This window comes from Pelobates fuscus, chromosome 3 (genome assembly GCF_036172605.1).
Source record: "Pelobates fuscus isolate aPelFus1 chromosome 3, aPelFus1.pri, whole genome shotgun sequence".
Taxonomy (NCBI): Eukaryota; Metazoa; Chordata; class Amphibia; order Anura; family Pelobatidae; genus Pelobates; species Pelobates fuscus.
This window is the reverse complement of record NC_086319.1, coordinates 222,917,254-222,942,488: the sequence shown is the minus strand read 5'-3', so window position 1 is coordinate 222,942,488 and position 25,235 is coordinate 222,917,254. Positions and strand designations below refer to the sequence as shown.

General features: G+C 41.6%; 1 pseudogene; it reads right to left on the bottom strand.

The window, feature by feature from the left end:
• Positions 1-10,867: 10,867 nt before the first annotated feature.
• Positions 10,868-23,290, bottom strand: LOC134601721 (glucocorticoid modulatory element-binding protein 1-like; annotated as a pseudogene).
• Positions 23,291-25,235: the final 1,945 nt, after the last annotated feature.

Below are 25,235 nucleotides of genomic sequence, written 5' to 3'. Positions count from 1 at the left end.
CAGCTGTCGTTTAGGCAAATCTAGTAATCTAGTAATTGCCTTTTTAAAGGCATTATTGGCTTCCTTATATCTTATATAGGATGCCTCTGATTTGTCCGATTTTTAAATGCTTTAAATGCTATTTTCTTATTTTTAATCTCTTGTTTTACTTTTCTACTAAGTCTCTAAGCTATCCCCCTGGACGGCCTGTTATCTCGTCAATTGGTTCCTTACCAGCTCCTCTTTCCAAGTGGGTGGACATTCATATTCAGAAATTTGTTATTAACCTACCTTCCTATATCAAAGACACTGGTCATGTCTTATCTTTGATGCAGGCGATAAAGTTGCAGGACAACTATTGTTGGCTAATAATTGATGTCACGGCTCTCTACTCTAATATAGACCATCATTTAGGTCTAAAGGTGCTTGAACACTTTCTATTCGCTGATCCACTCCTTCCTCAAGGTCAGGCAGAGGCATTGTTAGAGAGTGCCTTGTTTATTTTAACTCACAATTATTTTAACTTTAATGGTCAATTTTACCTGCAAACAAAAAGTACAGCAATGGGAACAAGCTTCGTCCCATCTTATGCTAATTTATTTATGGGACTTTGGGAATCTACCCATGTTTTAAATAATCCTATGTGGAGGGAACGCATAGTATTTTATAGACTTTTATTGACAACATAGTAGTCATCTGGAAAGGTGATTATGATAATATTGAGAACTTTGTCAACAATCTCAACACTAACAATTTGTAGCTTTCATTTACAAGTAAAAAGAATAAATTAAAGATTGAATTTCTTGATTTAATACTATGTGGAAAACTCAGATATGTGTTAACTAATTATTGATTTTCTATTCTATACTCTAACTCAATTTTCGTTCTGAGTTTTATTTCAATCCTCTTTATTTCAATCCTCTATATTCTATTGAGTTTTTCATTTTATATATATTATTTTGAGCATTTCTCTTTTAAAGCATCTCGTGTAAGTATTTGAAAATAAGTGTTGCCATATTTTAGGTTACACCTATATTACCATCTTTTTAGTTTATTTAATTTATAGTAATATTTCCTCTGTATGGGTTTGTATCTCTAGGTCCGAGCTATACAGTCATAATTCTATTCGCACACTCATTTATTCATTTTTTTTAATCGATATATATCATACATATTCTAACTATTCATCTGACAGAATTTATCCCATATTTAATTTAATTTGTGAACCTGCAGATTTTTCTATATATATAATTTCTGTATACATATATGTTTTATATATATTTTTTTCATATACACTATTCTCTTATATTTTTATATTTATATTTATTCAGTAACCCATACTTGATTAATTAAGTGTTGACCTTCTAGCATGCCAGAGATGAATTTTGTAATACTGCTAGTCCGTAGCCACAAGAACAGCATTGTGGTTTAAACGTCATTCATGCGTCTATTCTCTCACACATAGATGTTGAAGCAATCTAACATCTCTCCATCACACTATATTATCAACTAACGTTTTCTCTCGTTACAAAAATTAAGCCTGAAGAGATCAAAGGGATATCTAGATTGTTACAGTGTTTTAACAATCGGTCATGCAAAAATAGAATGCAACAATATTACACAAAAATCAATTCTGAGACTAAATATGATGGCTGTTACAAAGAAACAATTTGCAGTTTAAATGTTCTTAGGTACATATATAAAAGAATTACAAAATAAAGACAGGCAACGGATGTTTCATAAGGATTTTTTATTTATTCTTTATTTTTGTTAGTGCAAATGAGTACAAACGTGCTTGCATCGCCACAATAGCGAGTGCGAGCAATTCAGAAACAATCTTTGGCATAGCTAAGACTTTGCTCATTTTTAGTTAAATAGAAAACAAACTTTGGCATAGCTAAGACTTTGCTCATTTTTAGTTAAATAGAAAACAAACTTTGGCATATCTAAGACTTTGCACATTTTTAGTTAAGTAGAAAACAAACTTTGGCATAGCTAAGACTTTGCACATTTTTAGTTAAAATAGATGAACGTCGTCATGGCTAAAACTTTGCACATTTTTAGTTAAATAGAAAACAAACTTTGGCTTAGCTAAGACTTTGCGCATTTTTAGTTAAAATAGATAAGCTTTGTCGTGGCTAAGACTTTGCACATTTGTAGTTAAATAGAAAACAACATGGTTAAGGCTTTGCACTTTTTTTTTCGTGAGTGTGTTTGTGGTATTGAGTTGTGTGATAGTTAATCTGGAGAAGTGTTAACTATGGGTCGGGTCGGGCATTTCTTTGCGGAGCCCTCGTATTACTACGTGAGTCATGGTTGTTGAGTATGAGTGGGTTTGCCCTCCTTAGGTGTTACCCCTTACCAAGTGGGTGGCGGGGAGGAAGAGCTGGCCAGTGTGGAGCTGGTCACCTGCCTTGTAGCGCCCTATCTCTGGGCTTTAGAGGTATAGGGGCGTTAGGTCTTCCTAAGAGGCCTCTCATGTGTGTGGTGTGTGTACATATATAAAATAACTGTGAGTAACATAAAAAAAAAAGTTCTGGTGTAACTTTTTGGCAAACAGATTTACAGTCTCCTGGGACTTCAGGTCCCTGTCTGTACGGCTGGGTTGGCAGTGGGTTCGAACGGGGCCACTCGGGATGGGTTCCAGCTGCAGGCATTTGTCTGTCCACCATCTATCGGTGCCTGCGTTGGCAAGCCTAGTGCCGTGAGGAGGGTCGAGGCGTCTGCCATTGACGAGAGTCTATGTACTGTCCCTTCGTGGTTCACTACCAGTGTCCTGGGGGACATCCAGCGGTATTTGATGCCAGCAGTTCTCAACTGGCTTGTGAGAGGTTGGAGGGAGCTGCGCCACTGTAGGGTGGATCTCGTGAGGTCCTGATAGAAGGTGAGGGTAGCGCCTTCAAAGATGAGTGGTGTCTTGCCCCGCAGTGCCGACCAGAGGGCGATTTTGTCGTAGGAGTGAGAGAATCGCACTATGGCGTCTTGTTTAGCCATTGTAGGAGCTCTGCTGGGTTTAGGTAGGCGATATGTCCCGTCCAGGGCGACTTTTTTAGCTTGTGCAGCCGGTAGGATGGTGGCGACCAGTCGTCGTACATAATGGGAGAGTTCGTCTGGGGTTACCAAGTCTGGGATGCCCCTTATCTTAAGGTGGTTTCTTCTGGACCTATCATCCAGTGCGGCTTAGTGCAGGGAAAGGGCTTGTTGCATGATTTGTATGTGTTGGATGGTTTCTTGTACTGTGTTCATACCTTGTTTCAGGTCGGCAATATCCCCCTCTGCTGTTTGCACTTTGTCACTGACTTTCTGCATATCTGCCTGTATGGCTGCTACGTTTGCTGCTAGGAGGTGTTTGATTTCTCCCACCAGGTTGTGGAAGTCCCTTTGGGTGACCGGAGCTGAGCCATCCCCTGCAGAAATTGTGGTAAGTCCATTCTGCCTCCGGACATGCTGTGAGTGTGCTGTTGTTGATGGGATGCTCTCCGGCGTGTCCGCGGCCTTGCTTGTCCCGGCCGGTGCCATTTTAGATGGTGGCTGCTGTTGAAGCATTGTTTCTATGTTCCTGGCCCCTGCTGGGGTATGTGGGGGCGATTTTTGGGACTTACATCCCATCTCAGCGGGTGCTGTGTCTGGTTGTGCCGGCTTCCCTCGAGCTATGCCCGGCGGGGTGTAGGCGCCAAACAGATCCGTCAGGTCCAGGCTTTGAGCTGTACAGTAGGCCCTGTTTTTTCTTTTTTTCCTTGGCGTTTTGGCCGCTTGAAAGAACGGCATATGGCGTGTTGGGGTTACAGTCTCGGTGTATTCGGGTGAGTAGCCCGTGTGTGAGGCAGGCACAGCTCGTTTTGGGTGGTTTTTGTGAGGAAAAGTTGCAGAGCTAATGTAGATGGCAACCGCTCCGGTCCGAGCTCAGGCTTCACCCCAGGATTTTATTTTTAAGTATTTTATTTTACTTTAAAGTATTATAATTCAAAGTAATTTGTTTTAATGTACTTTATTGTATCTGAAAATTTCAAAGTGTACTGTATTAATTTCATCATAACGAATTTCAATATTGTATGAATGTACATGTAATTATTTATAACTGGATGTTTAATCTGACTTAACTCAAAAAGCAATACATTTTAATTTGTACGGATTTTACTCAATCAAACAATTAACAACTGAGGGATATATAAGCACTACTATCTGTAGAATATCACAAAACGTCTCTGAGGAAGTAGGGCTATTCCCTACGAAACGCGTAAGACGAGTCATAAGAATTTCCACACAGCACAACAGACCGAGGTATCAGCACAAGCATCCCGGATTCCAGGCATCTCACGATCATCATCCGACAAGCAGTGCAGTTCCCCCCCAAGTGAGGCTGAGGTGGAACGCACTGTGGTACGCAAGCCGTCCTCACTGGCGATCGGAATTGAGACTTTGGAGTGTGAAGAACATCCGCATCCATCTGTACCTGTGAATAAGGTTTCTGTGCAATTTTTACCTCTAAAGATCTGATGCTATGACAGTGGACTGATTTTTATAATTATTTTTATATTTAACTATTTTTATACTAAATAAATCTTATTCTCTTATTCCCAGTTGTTTTTGGCGATATTTCCTATATTGCTTATGGCAGCCAGTTCCTAATACTGGCCTTTGCCCTATTATCTCAATTATCTGATTTACACCAGCAATCAGTATTTTTATCTTTCATTCTATTAAGTTTATGGAAGTATATTACTTGGTATTAAGTTACCCCTGCCCTGGGACATTTCTGTCTTCCAGGTGAAGGGTATACATACCATACAGACATCTTTGCAATTTAGTGATTGGAGGTTTACAAATTTCATTTCATTTTATTTTATTATATTCCTTCTCCAGATTTAACACTATTGGGCTATATTATAAGTTTTCTTATACATACATATTTGCCACAACTACTTATTTATTGGTTAGCTCCTGGATTCTTTGATTGCTATCTGTTCAATGCAATTTCTCCCTATTATATTGTCTATATAGGTTTTGGTGGATTCCTATTTTTTTCCAGTTTTAGAGCTTCCAGTATAAAGTCTTTTTTCCCTTTTTTTTCTATACTTTTTTGGTACTAGAACTCTTTTTATGTGTTAACTAAAACCTTTAGAAAAAAACAGTTGATGTCACTGTTTTTTTACATTCCACAAGTGGACACCAGCCAACGTGGGTTACTAATATACCATTTGGCCAATTTGTGAGATTGTGAGAAATTATTCTTTATTGGAACACTTGAAGAAGAATCACTTGATCTTTGTCAACGCATTTTGGACAAAGATTATGACCCGAATATGATTCTCTGTGCTTACAATAAAGCTAGAAACATTAACAGAAGGTCCCTCCTTGAGCCATCCATCAAGGATCATTCTTCACCCAATCCTTTCATACCCCTTTATCATCGGATTCACATAAGGCTCTCCTACCCTTATTGGAAAAGCAGCCTCTGAGATTAAAGAAGAACCAGAACAAATTTAACATCAGCATTAAGGATGTTTCTGTGAACAAAGGCCCCATTTTCACCACAGTTTTTAATAATGCATATGATCATATTATCCAGATTCTTCACAAGCACTGGCCAATCTTGCAGTAACACCCCTGGTAAAATTTTTGTATATCTACGGCACCTGGAGTCATCTTCAGTAGAAATATGAATCTAAAAAATATACTAGCCCCCTACCAAATTGCCCTCTACAGGACCTATGAATCAATTGACATTAGGCAATTTTAGATGTGGCTCGACACGTTGCCTCACTTGACAATATATTTGTCATGGGATATCAGATTTTGGTCCCTCGTCTGGTAACCGAAAATGTGTAACTAACTCAAGGATTACATGCAGCTCCACATTTGTGGTCTATCTCCTCACATGTGCATGTGGTCTTTTATATGTAGGACAAACCCCTAGCACACTTAAAACTAGATTTAGAGAGCACAGATGGGCGATCATTCATTATGATAAAAAATCCCGGGTATCCAGGCCTTTCCAGTCAATATATGACAGTGACCCAATACATATCTCAGTAATGGGGATAGAGGTAATTCCTGAAAAAAAACAATATTTTAAATAGGAAAAAGCCCTCATCACTGCTGTAACAAAGTGGATTTTCAAATTGAATATGCTAAATCCTTATGGTCTCAATGAGGAGTTATAACAAATTATGTAACTTGAGGGATACATCCTTATTCTTTCTTTTTCTAGCCCCGTGATTTTGATCTATACATAGAATGTCCCTACACATATTTTCTTTTTTGTATTGAGTCAATTTAGATGTTTTTCCATAGCAGGATTTATTTATTCTTCCCTATTAATTACCTGATTGTTAGGGGTTGATCACCTTAACAATTTTATTTTTATTTTTACAACATGTATCAGTCTCTGTGTATTATTTATTTTTGTATATGCATTGTTTGTTGCTAATATATGCAGGCATTTAGCAATCATTAGTATCTTGGTGCTATTTGAAAATACTCTTGATACAAAATGTAAGAAAATAACACATATAAAAATTGGGATGCACAAGTTTCAGATCGTCATCGACATATTTATAGACTGTATGTTTAACTTTTTTACGAATAGTTGTTAAAGAATCTTGTTTTATTTATATTTGTATGTTGTGTCAAAATATTGCTGTTCCTATATGATCAGTTACATTTTATCATCAACAAATGACCGTTTAAAAAAAAAAAAAATTCCACTCACTATGACATCATTGTTTCACTTATTAGACCAGTGGTAGTCAACCTTTTTTTACCTACCGCCCCTTAATGCAACTTTTTGGTTGAAAAAATTTCCTTACCGCCCACCAGTTTTCGCGCAAATGCGGAATATTTTTTAGAAAGGAGGGTGTTTTACAAAAAATAAATGTACGTACATTTATCTTTTTATTTCTACTTAATGCAGGTTTATAAGGTTTTTAACTTTATAAAGTTTAATGAGAAAACAATAAAGTAAATTGAAATTACCTTTACTAGTGATTAATGAGATCCTTGAGGTTGATGCTGCGAGACTAAATATTTGATATCTGGTTCGATTTTCGTAAGGAACAAACGAAGGTCTCTTTCAGTGATATTCAGACGACTTCTCTGTTTGCGCATAATATGATTTCTCATATTATCTCTCTATGATTTTTCTTGTGCGTCAGCTCATCTCCTCTCCCTCCTCAATTCCCCTCCCCACCTTTTTTTTCCCCTTTTTTCTATTTTTTAACCTTCCTTGTAGCAATGCCCAGTAGGAAGGCTGAGCTAGGTAGCCCACTTACTATATAGTCCACTATAACAGACAGACACACGTACAAGACACACGTACAAGACACACATACAGACACACATACAGACACACACACGACACACACATACATACACACACACGACACATACACACACACACACGACAAATACACACACACATACACACACACACACGACACATACACACACACACATACACATACATACACACACACGACACATACATACACACACACAACACATACACACACACGACATACATACACACACAACACACATACACACACGACATACATACACACACAACACACATACATACACACACACACACAACACACATACAGACACAGATACAGACACAAATACAGACACATAGATACACAAATACAGACACATAGATACACACACGACACATACATACACACACACACACGACACATACATACACACACACATACAGACACACACACACGACACACATACATACACACACACGACACATACATACACACACACACATACATACACGACACATACAGACACACATGACACATACAGACACACACAACACATACAGACACACACGACACACATACATACACACACACATAACACATATACAGACACAAATACAGACACAGATACACACACACACACACACGACACATACATACACACACACAGACACACATACATACACACACACACATACACAAGACACACACGACACATACAGGAACACAGACAGACACACATACACACAAGACACATACATACAGACACACACAAGACACACATACCAACAGACAGTCACACATACATACACACACACAAGACACACATATATACAGACACACACACACACACACAAGACATACATACAAAGACACACACACACACACATTATATTTAAGTCACCCTCCTGTTTCCTACCTTTTAGATTCAGGAGGGTGACTTTCCCTGGGGTCCAGTGGTGGCTCAGGTGGATGGGAGTCAGAGTTCCCACTCTGACTCCCTGGTCTTCCTCCCGCGCGGCTCTCAGGGTTAGCTGGGAGGAGTGATGTGCAGTCACTTCCTCCCAGCTCTGCGATGTCATCACAGGGGGCCCGGTCGCGCTGTTAAAGCGCCCAGCGCTGACCGGGCCCCCTCACAATCCACATCCATCGGGTGGCCCTGACAGCATGGGCCACCCGATGGACCCCTCCATATGCAGCCCCGGCGGTTTGCCGCGTGGGCCGGAGCCGCAATTTGTCACGGCGGTACCCAGTCGCAGGGGTACCGCCGGCTCGCACCCGCCCGTCCGCCCGGTCGTCAGGTCGTCAAAACCTGGAAATCCCTACCGCCCACCTGAAATCCTAAAACGCCCACTAGTGGGCGGTAGGGACCAGGTTGACGACCCATGTATTAGACATTTGTGAGTAACCGTATTTATACGCAGTGTGAACTTCATGGATTTTAGTCTTGAGAAAGTCTTGATTTAAGACGAAATGCGTAGACTACAAGTCCTTTTTATCCCGCACTCATCCAGCACTTATTCTCCAGCACGATCTTTTCAAATTCAACTACGGTCCCCTGTTGTTGAAGTTACCGGCCAAAGTGAGCTTACGTACATATCATTTGGCGGGCAGATCGGTGTGCTCCCCCAGCCTGGCATGTGGTGTGGCAAGTAGGGTAAGTTGCTTTGGGCTGTTCCCAGAGTTGTTCTGACTTGGGGTCCAAGTGCAGCACCCTTAGCCCTTCCATATTTGCTCGGTGGGTTTCAGAGCTCCCTGCCCCTTTGGTATTGCTAGTTTTCTTTCCTCCATATCGCTTATGGTTATAGATAGCCTTCTTTATCTTTGACTCATGATCTATCCAGTGAAGTGGCCCCACACCAGAGGTACGTTTTCCATCTACAGGGAATTTTTGAGTCTTGCAGTTTTACATCATTTATGTTTTATATGTTTTTTCCGTACTAGTTTCATATCTGTCATATCTATTTACGTCATAATATATGGCATGTTATAGATTTATGTCTCTTGTAGGTTAATACTTTGAGAGATATATGCTTTTAAAAAGTATTTTTTTTTCTCTGCAAATTAACAATTTAGCTGATCAGGCTCTAATTTGTGTCTAATATCTGGGTTATATAGCACTAGGCAAACTCTACATGTGCAACTACATGTTGTTACATTTAGAGTATCTCTGAAATACTGTATAGATTTGGTCACTTGTAATTACTTTATCGCTGCTGGAGATTAGTCATTATTTTCTCTTTTTTTTTTTCATTTTATTTTAACAAATTGAAGATTAAGATATTGAAAACCCCTGAGTTCAGTTGTTTTCTTTCTGTGATGTAAATAAATATTGTGACAGAGTGTTGGGGATGGTGGTGTATATCTGGCACCCAGACTTTTGCACAGCCACTATCCTGACATGTGGGTAAGCACATGCAGCCCCAGGGAAAGTTAAGTTTAAATGTAGTTTTTTTTTTCTCTGTTGTTATTTGGGTCCCTGGGGTGGAGTATTCGGAAGAGCAGGGTGGGACGATTCTCCATCCACTGTCAGAGTGGCTGTGCATGAGTCCAGCCCAGGTTTTCTAAGGAGTTCTGGCTCACTGCCTAACGAGGTTATTATTTGGCAAAAGATCCTGGACAAACACACACAGGAAAGTAAGTTTGTCACAATATGTAGTGTCCTATATGATTGAGTACAGTAAATATTAACCTTTTAGATAAGAAAAATATAATTTCATGTGTTTAAATAACTCACCATTGTTTATTCTTTGGCTACAGAAAACCTTTACTTATATGTTCAGACATTAGATGGCAGTAAAAGATCTTATCATAGTCTGTTTCTGCATCTTTTTCCAAACACTTCCCAAATACGGTTAAATTATTAACTTGTTTTGCATTTCTTTCATAGCTCTATAAGATCCTTAAGACCAATTAAATACAAACGTTGTCTAATATGCAATGGTTCTCATTATATGCAATGTTGTGACTTATGTGAACTAAGCAATGAGAGATTATTCCCAGATAACTGCAGAATTTATAAATGGCCACTAGATAGATTTGTGGATGATGAGACACTAGGCTTTCAGAGGTTAAATTAGAAAAGCTACAATTTCTGGGGAAATTGTGAAGTGTTCTTGCCTCCACTAGTAGTCTACAACTGGAGTGGGCGGAGTAACTGTTATTATTTATTTATATAGCACATTTAATTACAACGTTGTTGCCCAAAGTGCTTCACAGTTACATTAAAACATACATTTATGAAAACATTAGCAGGTCTACAAAAGGCCCTGTCTATGACATCACTTGCTGCTCCAGTCTGGCACAGGTGAGAGTATTTTGGCAGTTGCCATCTTCAAACGGTCGTATTTTAAAAACGTTTAAAAACAGAGTATAACATTTGTTCAATAATAGCCCATATTTTACTAATAAACATTTCTATGTGCCTCAGATGATGACACTTTTAATTGCAGCCTCCACTAATTGATCAGGGTAGTTGGCATGCATGCTATATTCCTGTTCTATGAGCAACTTCTCCCGTCTGCTATTATTGACCAAATACGACTACCATATTGACCAAATACGACTACCATATTTAGAGACCCCAGGTAGTACCATTGATATAAAGAAAGTGGTCAAAGGTCACAAGGAGTGCCATTATCTTTACACTGGTAGCCATTATCTTTACACTGGCAGCCGTGTCCCTGAGGAGTCCTCATCATCTGAGGAGCCTGTGCTTGATGCACAGAATGATTTTTCTCCCTCTGGGCTTTATCATCCATCCTCCAGGCTCCTATGATGTGATAGTTTAATTGTCCCGCATGAGAGATAAGTCTGCCATAATAAAAAGAGTTAGGGGTTCACCCGCCCACACTTTGAAGGTCATAGACTTTAAAATAAAATAAAAGGTAACTGGTTGATAAACGGAATTTTGCTGGCCCTATATAAATAATAAAATAATACAAAATATATATATACTGGTTGGATAAACTTACAGTACAAGTTAGGAACACCACAACCACCTTTAACAAAGTATGGCTTCCTTGGCTAGAGTTTCAAGACCAGTAATCTGTTGTCTGCGGATTGGCTGTGGTCTTATACCCACTTTCACAGCATCCAGTCATTGGTTTTCTTTTTTTGTTTCTTTTTTGTTGCACTCTTCTTTTTCATCTTTTTTTTGTATACTTACCATTCTCTCTTATTTGTCATCTTGGAAAGTTGGTCGAGCTCACTATGTACTATATTTGATGTAAAATAAAGAATGTAAAAAAAGAGTTCTTCTTACTGCTAATCCCATCAGGTACCATACCCAGAGATAACATCAAGTTTCCTTACAATTTTTTTGTGGCAGAGCATCTTTTCATGATTAGAGTTCCCAAGCCCACCAACCTTAATGGAGGTTATCCAGGGAATTAATGGTAGTAAGGCTTGGAACAGCATCAGCATGCTTTGCTCGTTAATTCCTACTGGAGGACCTGCTAAGCCTAATAAACCTACCTTTTGGGGCATGTAGGATGAATACTGTAACGAGATTATACCCCAACACGCAGGATCCAGCAAAACAGAAGACAACACAGAGGGAAGATACGTCTACCGGTCCTTAGAGTGGCCGGACTCGACGTATATTGGAGAAGTACAGAGTCAGGAACGATCCGAGGTCAAGGGCACAAAGAGACAGCGTAAACTAGGACTAGCCGGGGTCTGGTACACATTAAACAGCAAGCCGGCAAACAGAACAGATAAGGATAAAGCGAAAACGAAGTCAGAATACAAAGCGAAGGTCAAAACGAAGAAACACAACTGAACACCACAAGCGCTAAAGGGAACTGTAGCAGAAACCACGATAGGGCAAGGAACAAAGGGAAAGAGGTAAGTATAAATAGCCAAACCTCTGTTATGATTGGTCCCTGTCATATCCACACCCCCAACAGGTAATTGTATGGGGAGTGTGGCATGACAGGGACCAATGGGAGACCTTTTCTAATTAGGCTCCCACTGTCCCTTTAAGAGCGCGCCCGAGACTTGCGGCGCGCTCTTAGTGTCAGGCGGTACACGTGACCGCTTCTCGCGGTCACTGCCCGCCTTCCATCTCCAGCCGTCGGATGAGCTGCGCGCGGCTCGTGCAGCAGCTGAACCGCGCGCGGCTTGAATTGAGGACCCCGGCCGGCACCCGGAAGGGTAAGTATCGCTACAGTACCCCCCCTCGAGGACACGCCCTCTGGGCGGGGAGGGCCAAGCCTGGCAGGAAAACGAGAATGGAAGGAACGCACCAGGCGAGGAGCGTGAACAGCAGCAGCGGAAATCCAACTGTGCTCCTCAGGCCCATAGCCCTTCCAATGCACAAGGTATTGAAGCCGACCCCTAAGGAAACGAGAGTCAAGAACGGCAGATACTTCAAATTTCTCATGACCCTCCACAGAGGAATCCCACCAGAAATACCGAGAAACAGCCGACACCGTTTTGGAAATACCAGGATGTCCAGCAGTCTTAGTGTCATGATACAATGACAGAATATCCCGTCTCTCGGGAACATCAACGAATAGTTTATCAGTAGGCCTCTCGCTAGGAGCCATGCTTTGTTTTGCTTGTATGGCCTGCAAGAGGGACGAGGAAATAGACAAAATAGTAGTAGCTATTATCCTTTCTGGGGGTAACATCAATCTCCTGTTTGTCAGTAGTTTCGAACTGTCTGGACAGAGCGTCCGCTTTAGTGTTGCGATCACCCGGCCTATAGGTGATAATATCATTAAAGTGGGACAAAAACAGTGACCACCTAGCCTGCCTAGAAGACAATCTTTTAGCCTCACTAAGGTAGGATAGGTTCTTGTGATCCGTAAATATGAGGATAGGATCCTTGGTTCCTTCTAGCAAATGCCTCCATTCTTTAAGTGCTAAAATAATAGCAAGGAGTTCGCGATTACCCACATCATAATTATTTTCCGCTTTGGACATCTGTTTGGAAAAGAAGCCACAAGGATGCAATGGCTTTTCAGGCGACTCTCTTTGGGATAAGACAGCACCTACCCCGATATCGGAAGCATCAACTGCAAGGATATAGGGCAGTGAGGGGACAGGATGCTGTAAGATAGGTGCAGAGGCAAACGTAGTTTTTAGAAATTCAAAAGCCTGAAGTGCCTCGGAAGACCAGACACGAGTATGCCTTCCTTTTTTGTCATACGGGTAATAGGTGCTACAATAGACGAAAAACCTTTGATAAAACGTCTATAATAATTAGAGAAACCAAGAAAACGCTGAATGGCTTTCAGACCTTGTTGTAGAGGCCATTCTATGACAGCAGCAAACTTCTGGGGATCCATATGAAAACCTTTAGCAGAAATCAAATACCCCAAAAACTGGACTTCAGATTGGTCAAATAGACATTTTTCCAGTTTACAATAAAGACCATTAGCAAGAAGGGTCTTCAGAACTGTCGTAACATGTCTGTGATGAGTGTGTAAGTCTGTAGAATATATTAAAATGTCATCCAAGTACACAATTACAAAAGTGTGAATAAAGTCTCTTAAGACGTCATTAATAAATTCTTGAAATACTGCTGGGGCATTGCAAAGTCCAAATGGCATAACAGTATACTCATAATGGCCTGATCGAGTGTTGAATGCTGTCTTCCATTCGTGATCTTTCTTGATACGTATTAAATTGTATGCTCCTCTAAGATCCAATTTGGTGAATACCGTAGCATGTTTGAGCCTGTCAAACAATTCGGTGATTAATGGTATAGGGTATGCATTTTTGATGGTGATTTTATTTAGACCTCTATAATCGATGCAAGGTCTTAAATCACCTTCTTTCTTCGATACAAAGAAGAACCCCGCTCCAGCCGGAGAAGAGGATCTCCTAATAAATTCCTTGTCTAATGATTCCTTAATATATTCCTCCATGACACGGTTTTCTTGAACCGATAAAGGGTACACCCTGCCCTTTGGAGGTATAGTGCCAGGCAATAAGTCAATAGCACAATCATAGGGTCTGTGAGGCAGTAATTTGTCAGCCTCCCTTTTGTCAAAGACAGTCTTGAGAAAAAACTGAGAGGGTATAGCTGTAGACAAAGGAGGAATGGTAGGAACATTAATAGAATTCAAAGGTGAGACTTCAATAGTACAAGAGTCATGGCAGGCTTCACTCCATGATTTTATTTGCACTGTTTCCCAGTCAAAAATGGGATTGTGAGCACATAACCATGGATACCCTAACACTAAGGGTGAAGAGGGAGAGGTGATGACCTGGAACCGAATGGTTTCATAGTGTAAAACCCCTGTGTACATGTGTAACGGTACAGTCTCATGAGTAACAACTGGAGAACTTAATGGTCTACCATCTATGGCCTCAACGGCCAAGGGTATCTCCTTCTCTCTGATGGGAATGTTGTTTTTCTTTACAAAACCAGAGTCTATAAAATTTTCAGCTGCCCCGGAGTCAACCAGAGCGTATATGTGTTCAGCTATACAACTCTCTCCCATATGTAAAGAAACAGGGAGAAGCAAGCGGTTAGGAGGCAATTTAGGAGACTTAGATATCACACCCAATGCCAGTCCCCTATAAGGTCTTAGGTGCGAGAGTTTTCCGGAAGCAAAGGACATTCCTTTACCATATGGTCTCTCTTACCACAGTATAGGCAGAGTCCTTCCCTTCTCCTATGTAATTTCTCAGTATCAGAGAGTTTGGCAACCCCTAATTGCATTGGTTCCTCATCAGATACTTTAACACTCTCCGGTATATTAACTCTGGGGTTAATAGGTGTAACAAAACGTCTATTCCTGTTCTTAGTATAGAGCCTGTCACGAATCCTATTATCTATATCAATGAGGTAGTCAATAAGGTCCTCTAAGGAGATAGGAAGCTAGTTAGCTGCTACCTCATCCAATATAGAGTCTGATAAACCTCCCATGAAGGCAGTAGTTAACCCATTGTTGGTCCAATCTACCTGTGAAGCAAGGGTACGAAACTGAATGGCATAGTCAGCCACAGACCTAGAACCCTGTTTAATTCTCATTAATGCTCTTGCGGCATTCTTTGACCTTTTCATTGTGTCAAAAGTTCTGCGTAAAGCCATAAGAAAACTGTTGAAATCATGCACCATAGGTCCATTAGCTTCCCAAATAGGATTGGCCCACTCAAGTGCTTTATCAGTAAGTTGGTGCATAAAGAACCCAACCTTAGACCTCTCTGTGGGAAATGAACGTGGATACATCTCAAAGTGGAATTCTATTTGACTAATGAACCCTCTGCATGTCTTAGAGTCCCCTCCATACCTAGGAGGAGGTGTTAAATGGGCCGAAGTATTAGGCAAAGTAGATACTTCAGGAAGAAGGGGTGTAGGAGGGTTAGGTGTGGTTGCTGGAATGGTTCTAGCTAAGAGCGCCTGGGCTATCTGATCCATACGGTGATCCTGCTCTACAAATCTAGCCTCATGGGACGCCATCTGTTGAGCTAAATCTGCGGGGTCCATGGCCCTATTGTAATGTAACGAGATTATACCCCAATCCAGCAAAACAGAAGACAACACAGAGGGAAGATACGTCTACCGGTCCTTAGAGTGGCCGGACTCGACTTATATTGGAGAAGTACAGGAGTCAGGAACGATCCGAGGTCAAGGGCACAAAGAGACAGCGTAAACTAGGACTAGCCGGGGTCTGGTACACAGTAAACAGCAAGCCGGCAAACAGAACAGATAAGGATAAAGCAAAAACGAAGTCAGAATACAAAGCCAAGGTCAAAACGAAGAAACACAACTGAACACCACAAGCGCTAAAGGGAACTGTAGCAGAAACCACGATAGGGCAAGGAACAAAGGGAAAGAGGTGAGTATAAATAGCCAAACCTCTGTTATGATTGGTCCCTGTCATATCCACACCCCCAACAGGTAATTGTATGGGGAGTGTGGCATGACAGGGACCAATGGGAGACCTTTTCTAATTAGGCTCCCACTGTCCCTTTAAGAGCGCGCCCGAGACTCGCGGCGCGCTCTTAGTGTCAGGCGGGACATGTGACCGCTTCTCGCGGTCACTGCCCGCCTTCTATCTCCAGCCATCGGATGAGCCGCGCGCGGCTCGTGCAGCAGCTGAGCCGCGCGCGGCTTGAATTGAGGACCCCGGCCGGCACCCAGAAGGGTAAGTACCGCTACAAATACATGACCACAAACCTGAGCTCTTATGGCATTCTGCCGGGTATTGTTTCCTAATTACCCCCTGACTAGTCACATTTACTAGGGATGTGGCGTAGTCTGCAATTGGGTTAAAGGACCACTCTAGTGCCAGGAAAACATACTCGTTTTCCTGGCACTAGAGTGCCCTGAGGGTGCCCCCACCCTCAGGGACCCCCTCCCGCCCGCTCTGGAAAGGGGAAAGGGGTTAAATCTTACCTTTTTCCAGCGCTGAGCGGAGAGATCTCCTCCTGCTCTCCTCCTCCGATCCTCCTCTTCTCCTCCCCGTCGGCTGAATGCGCACGTGCGGCAAGAGCTGCGCGCGCATTCAGCCGGTCACATAGGAAAGCATTCATAATGCTTTCCTATGGACGCTGGCGTGCTCTCACTGTGAAAATCACAGTGAGAAGCACGCAAGCGCCTCTAGCGGCTGTCAATGAGACAGCCACTAGAGGACATAGGGGGAAGGCTTAACCCATTCATAAACATAGCAGTTTCTCTGAAACTGCTATGTTTATGAAAAAATGGGTTAACCCTAGAAGGACCTGGCACCCAGACCACCTCATTAAGCTGAAGTGGTCTGGGTGCCTAGAGTGGTCCTTTAATGTTGTATGTGGTATTATTATTTATTTACTTACTCTACAGTATATATTTGTTATCATTGTTGTATACATTTTCCCTACTATCGCTTCTCTACCAAGGGGAACCTGCAAACAATTTAGGTGTTCGTTCTCTACTTGATGATTATTGAATGCCTGAAATTTTTACCCATTGTTGTTATTTGGGTAATGGACTCTGATATGTTTTCTGGACACTTATTTGCATTTAATGAAAACTCCAATAAAGTACAAATTTTTTGAAAAATAAATCAATATAAGTGTGGTTATTATCTGATATTTCCAAATGAATAATCCTATTGTACAGCACTACAGAACTTTATTAATAATCATAAGTATGAATCAAAAACAACTTTGCAATACACATGAGTTGACAGTAGGTGGCAGGCATACGCAGGCAGTCAGATCTTAATAAGTCAAACTCACTGACACTATAACAAATTACCAACTTTCTTACACCTTCTAAATTACCGCCAAACACGGCTACATCTGTATTGTTAGATGAGCATTTAGGCAAACAGGTGAACTTGTGGACAGAAGAGAACCACTTTGATAAGGACTGCCTGGATCTGGAAGAGTGCAATGGCACAATCATAGTATATATTATACCTGATGTGCTAAACATATTTATGGCATATATCAGGGTTCAAAACTTCCACTGGATACAAGCCATTGATGAGTGGAAATTTAGACCTGGTGAATCGAAAATTCATACCTGATGAGTGTGCCATGGACCCTGCAGTAGTGAGGAAGACCTGGCTAGTAACATACAACTTAACATTTTTTGTATGATATATGTAGCGGAGAGGTAGTATAATCCACAGTATCTCCACTGGGTAACAGGAACAGCATAAAATAATCCAGGCAAATAAATACAGCATACAATAATCCTGGTAGCGTTGTAAGAATCCTTCCTTCCCAAGAACTAGACGACACATAGGCTGGGAGTCAACTGAGCTTTTAATCACAGGTCACAGTATTTATGGGATACCCATGCAAGGGGTTTCCCTACTGATATTACAGGGGTTGTACAGTAGGGGACTACATGGGGAACTTAACAACCTGGACATTTCTCCCATCATGCACTGCTGTACGAGAGGGATACTCCCACTAGAATATACAGTTAAGTGGATTATCCCTCCGTGCAGCAGAACTGACATTTTACATTAAAACACATAACTTGTACAATATTCGTTATATTTAAACGAATGGACGTTCGGTAGATAGCTGGGGTCTGAGCGCACATTTTGTGGAAGTACGGCTCAGATCCCAGCATAAATAACCGAACGCCGCACGAAACACACATTATGTTTAAGTTACCTTCAAACTACCGATTGACTTTAGGGAATCACATTACCGAATGACCGGGGCTCCCGAACAGCTTGGAAGTCCAGCGGTATACAGCTGGGCTAACAAAGGATCCAAAATGGCCGCCCGCCGCATGGTTGTGTGTGTGGTCTACCTTCGGTAGTTTGTTCGTTTCACTAACAGTGTTGAAATTCACTGTTTGTGAAACTATTTTATGAATGCTGGTGGCTTTCATGCCGCCAGCATACGAACACTATTGTTCGCATGAAATACATTATACATACATACTCTTGGTTCTTAAAGCGGTATACACACATTTAAGAAAATACAGTTTAAAGTGGCTGCTTTTGCCACTATATATATATATATATATATATATATATATAGAGAGAGAGAGAGAGAGAGAGAGAAGACTGCATTATAGAGCATAAATATAACTAATTTGCTGTGCTATTCACAAAAATTGTCGCTAGCAACCAACAAAAACCCACTAGATTTAGCACTTACCGGTTTACCGGTAGACACTGTGGAAAGCTGTGTTGGTTGGCAAATGCATCATTCTGCATCCAATTCCCATCACTCCTTGAGTAGATTCAAGGTGTCTAAAGTAAGGTACATTTTTAGATGTATACATTAGCTGGTATGCACAAACTCTTGAAGTCACAAATATGCCACAGGCAGACATCGTACAGTGAGAGAGAAAACCTTCCGGGTGACAGACATTGCCAAACAAGTAATTATCTTCACAAATTAAACATCTCACCAGATGTTGCAGTTCTAGCCCTGTCAACCACACAGTCTCCCTACATTCCTAAAATGATAGAGCAATTTAGACCTTATATAGTCAGTGTAAAATCTTTCTGGATCGATTGTCAATGTTGAATCTTCTTAATTTTTTCTTCTCTTCAGTTGATTGCTATATACGTCTTTTGTATATATAGTCTAGGGCCAAATTTGCTCGCTACATTAATATATGTCTATATTAATTAAAAGTACTAACTTACGGTTTCTTCAGGTTTATTCTTAGTTACTGATACATAATAAAACAACAAAGGATGTTACAGGATAATGGGTTTCAACAGCAGATGGTAATTGCTGGACTTCTGATAGGAGAGTTACATATTTTACAGGAAAGAGAGCCAGGAGCCAAGAGAGACCTCGTGTTCAGTTACTATATAGATATGACCATAATGACGTCAGACTATAACTCTATCCATATAAGGACAAAACCCCCAAATTACATTCCAGAGTTCTCAGACAAAGAAAGCCTTGTGACTTATACCATCTGTTACTTATGTCAATACACACATCCATATATAATCAATAGAAACATGGAATATACAATATTCTAAATTCAGTATATACAGTGTTTAGTTTAGGACTTGCAGGGAATGTAGGGGTCTTTTTATCTCCCTGCTCTGGAGCTGTAAAGCATTCACCTTCAATTTTTAGCTAAGACAGTTCTAAAGCCTTGCCCCTTGCCAGCAGCCCGCTTTGTGAGAGAAGATAAGAATACTTTCCAGCCTGCAGACCTTGCCTGGACATCATTAGTAATGCACCTTTTTTGGCATCCTTTACACCACAACCTCATTGGGAGTATTATATAAATATAACGTTTTATATATACTTAAAACAATTGAACTAGCTGTTGCAGGGTATTGTCAGTGAATGTGTAATCGAGTTGGAAGCTTAAGGTTCAAAAGTTGTTGTTTTTACCAAAGTCCAACAATGAGATGTTTTTTAATGCAAAGCCTGATGTCTTGGTTGCAATGCACATTTTTGATATGCATATATGCTTTTTTATTAATGGACCAATTTCAATGATATTACATACAATGAATGCTTGGCGTATGGAGATTTGTTTGACTAGGTACAGAAGATGAGATCCATTTAAATAAAAGCTGAATAAAATAAATAAGCTCTATTTGCTCCCTCGCAGAGTTGGGCTCTTTTAATTGCATTGTTCATAACATCAGTAAATGTTTGAGGCTATAGCGCTCACATTTCTGCACAGATATTCTCCTTTAGTTGCTCAAGTGTACACTGTGGCAGAACGATTACTCATTCATCTATTTGTGTAGTGGGAGGACCTCACTACACTTTAATTTATTTTTTTGTTTTTTTTGGCATTTTAGGATTTAATTTGTGAGTAATTGTGTTTCTGGTATGTGGAAAAAGGTGACAAATTTTTTTTAAGAAAAAAGGAAAACAAGAAAACAAATCTCACTGAAAATGTAATAAAAAAATTATTTTCTACTTTTTTAAAACAGTTTCTGTACAGAAAAACACATAGGATGGTTACCAACTCTACAGGGCTCATCATCTCAGCCAAGCTGCCGGATTCTTGCATCTCAGTTGTTAGTACTGTTAGGGCATTCCCTGCCCCAGCTTTGCCACGTACAGTGGTGTATCTCAATCCACCCAAGGAGAATTGTTGTCCAACAGGAGTGAGTGGTGACAGAACTGTGTAGGACTAGATGTGGTCCCCAAGGAGCCAGCAGATGCTGGGCGTTGCAGACGAGGTCTCTTGGGCGGTTTGGGGTTCTTCACAGGCATCAAAACTACATTTTGAAGAAGTGGTGACCTACTTCCTTTCTGCTTCCTTTGTTCTTCCAACTGACGTTCCAGATCTGTCCGTGTGTAATAATACTATTCTTCACTCTGGTCTGTCTGATTCTTTTTCTGTTCCAGGATTCTCTTAACAGCATCAAGAAAGCCAAAGCTGGGGGGGCGGGGCCTGACAGCCAAGATGGCCGGACGTGCTTCTTGAGAGCTCCTGCACCAGCGGGTGAACAAAAGCGAATCCTGAAAAAACTACCCACGCTGGCAGTACAGAAAGCCCCACAAACGGAGCAGGACTGCACAGGGAGCATAAAGATACCCGTCATGTACCACTGCAAACAATGGGCACATGGACCGGCCACGCGGCCTACAAATGAGCGGAGATTGAGGCTTGGGGGAGACGGCCGACCCCCTGGTGTGATACCTGACAAGCGAGCGTTGACTACTGCCCTGCTACCCCCCCTCTGGACCGGCGGGGGATATCCCGGTCCTCGCTGGGGACGGTTACCCCCGCAAAGCGGACTAATCAAGCAAATAAAACTACACTCAACAGAGATAACGGAAACGCTATCAAGATGGCGGCACTGGCACACCCGACGTCACAAAGCACTCTCATTCAACCACCCAAGCACACCCAGGAGTTTTTTGCCCAGCTATACCACAGCCTATGGACAAAGCTCCACACTAAGGGCCGGTCCCTCTACCTCGCCATGAAAGCAGCGGCAGCATGGATTCGGCCGTCTACACGGCGACGCCTGTGCAGTAACGCACCTCGGGCCTCCGGGCCAACCTCCAGCCGGAGACAGAGCCGGGAGGCAAAGTGGCGGGAAAGGAAGAAAGAGCCCTCAGACGCTGATACTCAGCCTCACACGCACCACAGCGAGACCACCAAGCCCACTCACCACACAGCAGCGACGGAAACCGCCCACCAGCGAAAAGCAACCCCACAAACGAAGACCCGTGCGCTCCAGCCTCATGCCAGCGACAGACAACTGCGGAGAGCCCCTCTGAAACGAAGGGAGGACGGAGCTCTACAGCGGCACCTATCCCACCGTTGCCCTCGGCTCACCCGCCAAGCCCCCATCGCAGACCGACCAGAACGAGCCGCGCAGAGAATAAACACAGGAATCGGCTGAGTGCTGAAAGGGGCCATCAAGCTGCATCTACCTGAGCGCGAGACACTGAGCTTTGCGGCTGCTAGCTCCATACTATGAGACTCTCGTAAGCCAACCAGATGAAGCATTTAAGCTAGCTGTTATACCCATGTGTTATTATGTCTTGTAGCTTAGCCTGGTTACAGTCTAGGATGTCAATATTACATACCCTCACCTAACTTACCTTGAAAGTATTCCACACACCCAACAAGTTAGTTACCAACATACAATTAACAGCTTTGTTTTCGCCTGAGCCCAGTTTATAAACATGTATACCACTGTCAATTAACGTTCTCATGTAACTAGTCATACTGGTCCTACATATGTATGTCTTCAAATAAGCGTGGCTGTCTATTGTTAAAAATATAGAGCTTACCTGATAACAAAGCGCTGCATTTTACAATGTTTAAAATGTTTAAAGTACCAATTGATTGATGACAGACGTAAATACCCAGCATGTATCCCACAAGTCTTATCAACTTATACAAAAACAAAAGTGTGCTTTATATCTGAATGTCATACAACTGTTATTGAATACCTGTTTTTAATAATCTACGAATGCTGTTGTGGCATTGCTGACATGCGTATGTTATCTTGAGCACAACAAAAATAAAGAATTAAAAAAAAAAAAAGAAAAGAAAGCCAAAGCTGTGTGCAATGTTACTGAGCACCGTGGCATCTGCCACCTGGAATGGAGAATTGTTCATTCGTTGTTGGACACCACTCAAAAGAACTCTATTTCATTTTTAACCTTGCTGATAACTTCATCCATTAGGCCCACATCAGAAATACCCTTCCAAAACAACAAAGGCTCCTCAGATATCTATTCTCCTTCTTTTTTGCTTCTATCCTATCATTAAACTTAACACATTTGACATTTATTCCTGGACAGACAAATATCTTCCACAGCAGGATGGCCTTGCTTTCCCCACAAGTAATGGGATATGCAATGTCAATATCCTCACTCAGCTCCACTGTACCACCATCCAGCGTGTCTCCCATCTTGAGTGTGTGCGTTTTCAAGGAAACAACAGCAGCATTGGTATCCGATACGTCCCCATAAATCCCATGGGGTATTGTCTGCAGCTGCAAGATGACCTGAGTTTTTGCATCCTCTGGATCCTCACCCTCGGCACAATCACTGGGAATCACCACTACGTCCTCCATTGGGACTGTTACTTCTGCATTTGCCATTTGTCACATGAGCAACCCAGCAACCTCCCCAGCACACTCCAACCTTGCCCCGGGTGCGCGCACGGTCTCCCCTCACTACACTTTTATTCCCTTTATTCGCAAATCTTGTTTGGGCTTCAGTAGAAGCTTGTGCTTGTACCATTCTAAATACAGGGAGTGCAGAATTATTAGGCAAGTTGTATTTTTGAGGATTAATTTTATTATTGAACTACAACCATGTTCTCAATGAACCCAAAAAAAATCATTAATATCAAAGCTGAATATTTTTGGAAGTAGTTTTTAGTTTGTTTTTAGTTTTAGCTATTTTAGGGGGATATCTGTGTGTGCAGGTGACTATTACTGTGCATAATTATTAGGCAACTTAACAAAAAACAAATATATACCCATTTCAATTATTTATTTTTACCAGTGAAACCAATATAACATCTCAACATTCACAAATATACATTTCTGACATTCAAAAACAAAACAAAAACAATCAGTGACCAATATAGCCACCTTTCTTGCAAGGACACTCAAAAGCCTGCCATCCATGGATTCTGTCAGTGTTTTGATCTGTTCACCATCAACATTGCATGCAGAAGCAACCACAGCCTCCCAGACACTATTCAGAGAGGTGTACTGTTTTCCCTCCTTGTAAATCTCACATTTGATGATGGACCACAGGTTCTCAATGGGGTTCAGATCAGGTGAACAAGGAGGCCATGTCATTAGATTTTCTTCTTTTATACCCTTTCTTGCCAGCCACGCTGTGGAGTACTTGGACGCGTGTGATGGAGCATTGTCCTGCATGAAAATCATGTTTTTCTTGAAGGATGCAGACTTCTTCCTGTACCACTGCTTGAAGAAGGTGTCTTCCAGAAACTGGCAGTAGGACTGGGAGTTGAGCTTGACTCCATCCTCAACCCGAAAAGGCCCCACAAGCTCATCTTTGATGATGCCAGCCCAAACCAGTACTCCACCTCCACCTTGCTGGCGTCTGAGTCGGACTGGAGCTCTCTGCCCTTTACCAATCCAGCCACGGGCCCATCCATCTGGCCCATCAAGACTCACTCTCATTTCATCAGTCCATAAAACCTTAGAAAAATCAGTCTTGAGATATTTCTTGGCCCAGTCTTGACGTTTCAGCTTGTGTGTCTTGTTCAGTGGTGGTCGTCTTTCAGCCTTTCTTACCTTGGCCATGTCTCTGAGTATTGCACACCTTGTGCTTTTGGGCACTCCAGTGATGTTGCAGCTCTGAAATATGGCCAAACTGGTGGCAAGTGGCATCTTGGCAGCTGCACGTTTGATTTTTCTCAGTTCATGGGCAGTTATTTTGCGCCTTGGTTTTTCCACACGCTTCTTGCGACCCTGTTGACTTTTTTGAATGAAACGCTTGATTGTTCGATGATCACGCTTCAGAAGCTTTGCAATTTTAAGAGTGCTGCATCCCTCTGCAAGATATCTCACTATTTTTGACTTTTCTGAGCCTGTCAAGTCCTTCTTTTGACCCATTTTGCCAGAGGAAAGGAAGTTGCCTAATAATTATGCACACCTGATATAGGGTGTTGATGTCATTAGACCACACCCCTTCTCATTACAGAGATGCACATCACCTAATATGCTTAATTGGTAGTAGGCTTTCAAGCCTATACAGCTTGGAGTAAGACAACATGCATAAAGAGGATGATGTGGTCAAAATACTCATTTGCCTAATAATTCTGCACTCCCTGTATGATAACAATGAGGCTTGAGTATTGATCTGTGGGTGGGTATTGGTGTCTCCTTTTGGATATGATATTGGAACACAGTGCTTGTCCATATCAAAGGACTCCTTATCTAGAAGGGAATCAGGACATATGGCAAGTGAGAGAGTTAGTTTATACTGAAGCCAGACTTCCAGGCCACTTGTGTGTGACTAATACTATTCACACCTTGCAGAGTGGCTCTGGTGGGGTCCCAGCTTCAAAGAGGGATTTGGGTTGAAATCTCTGACCTCCCATGCAATACAATTAGCCCTTTTGAAAAT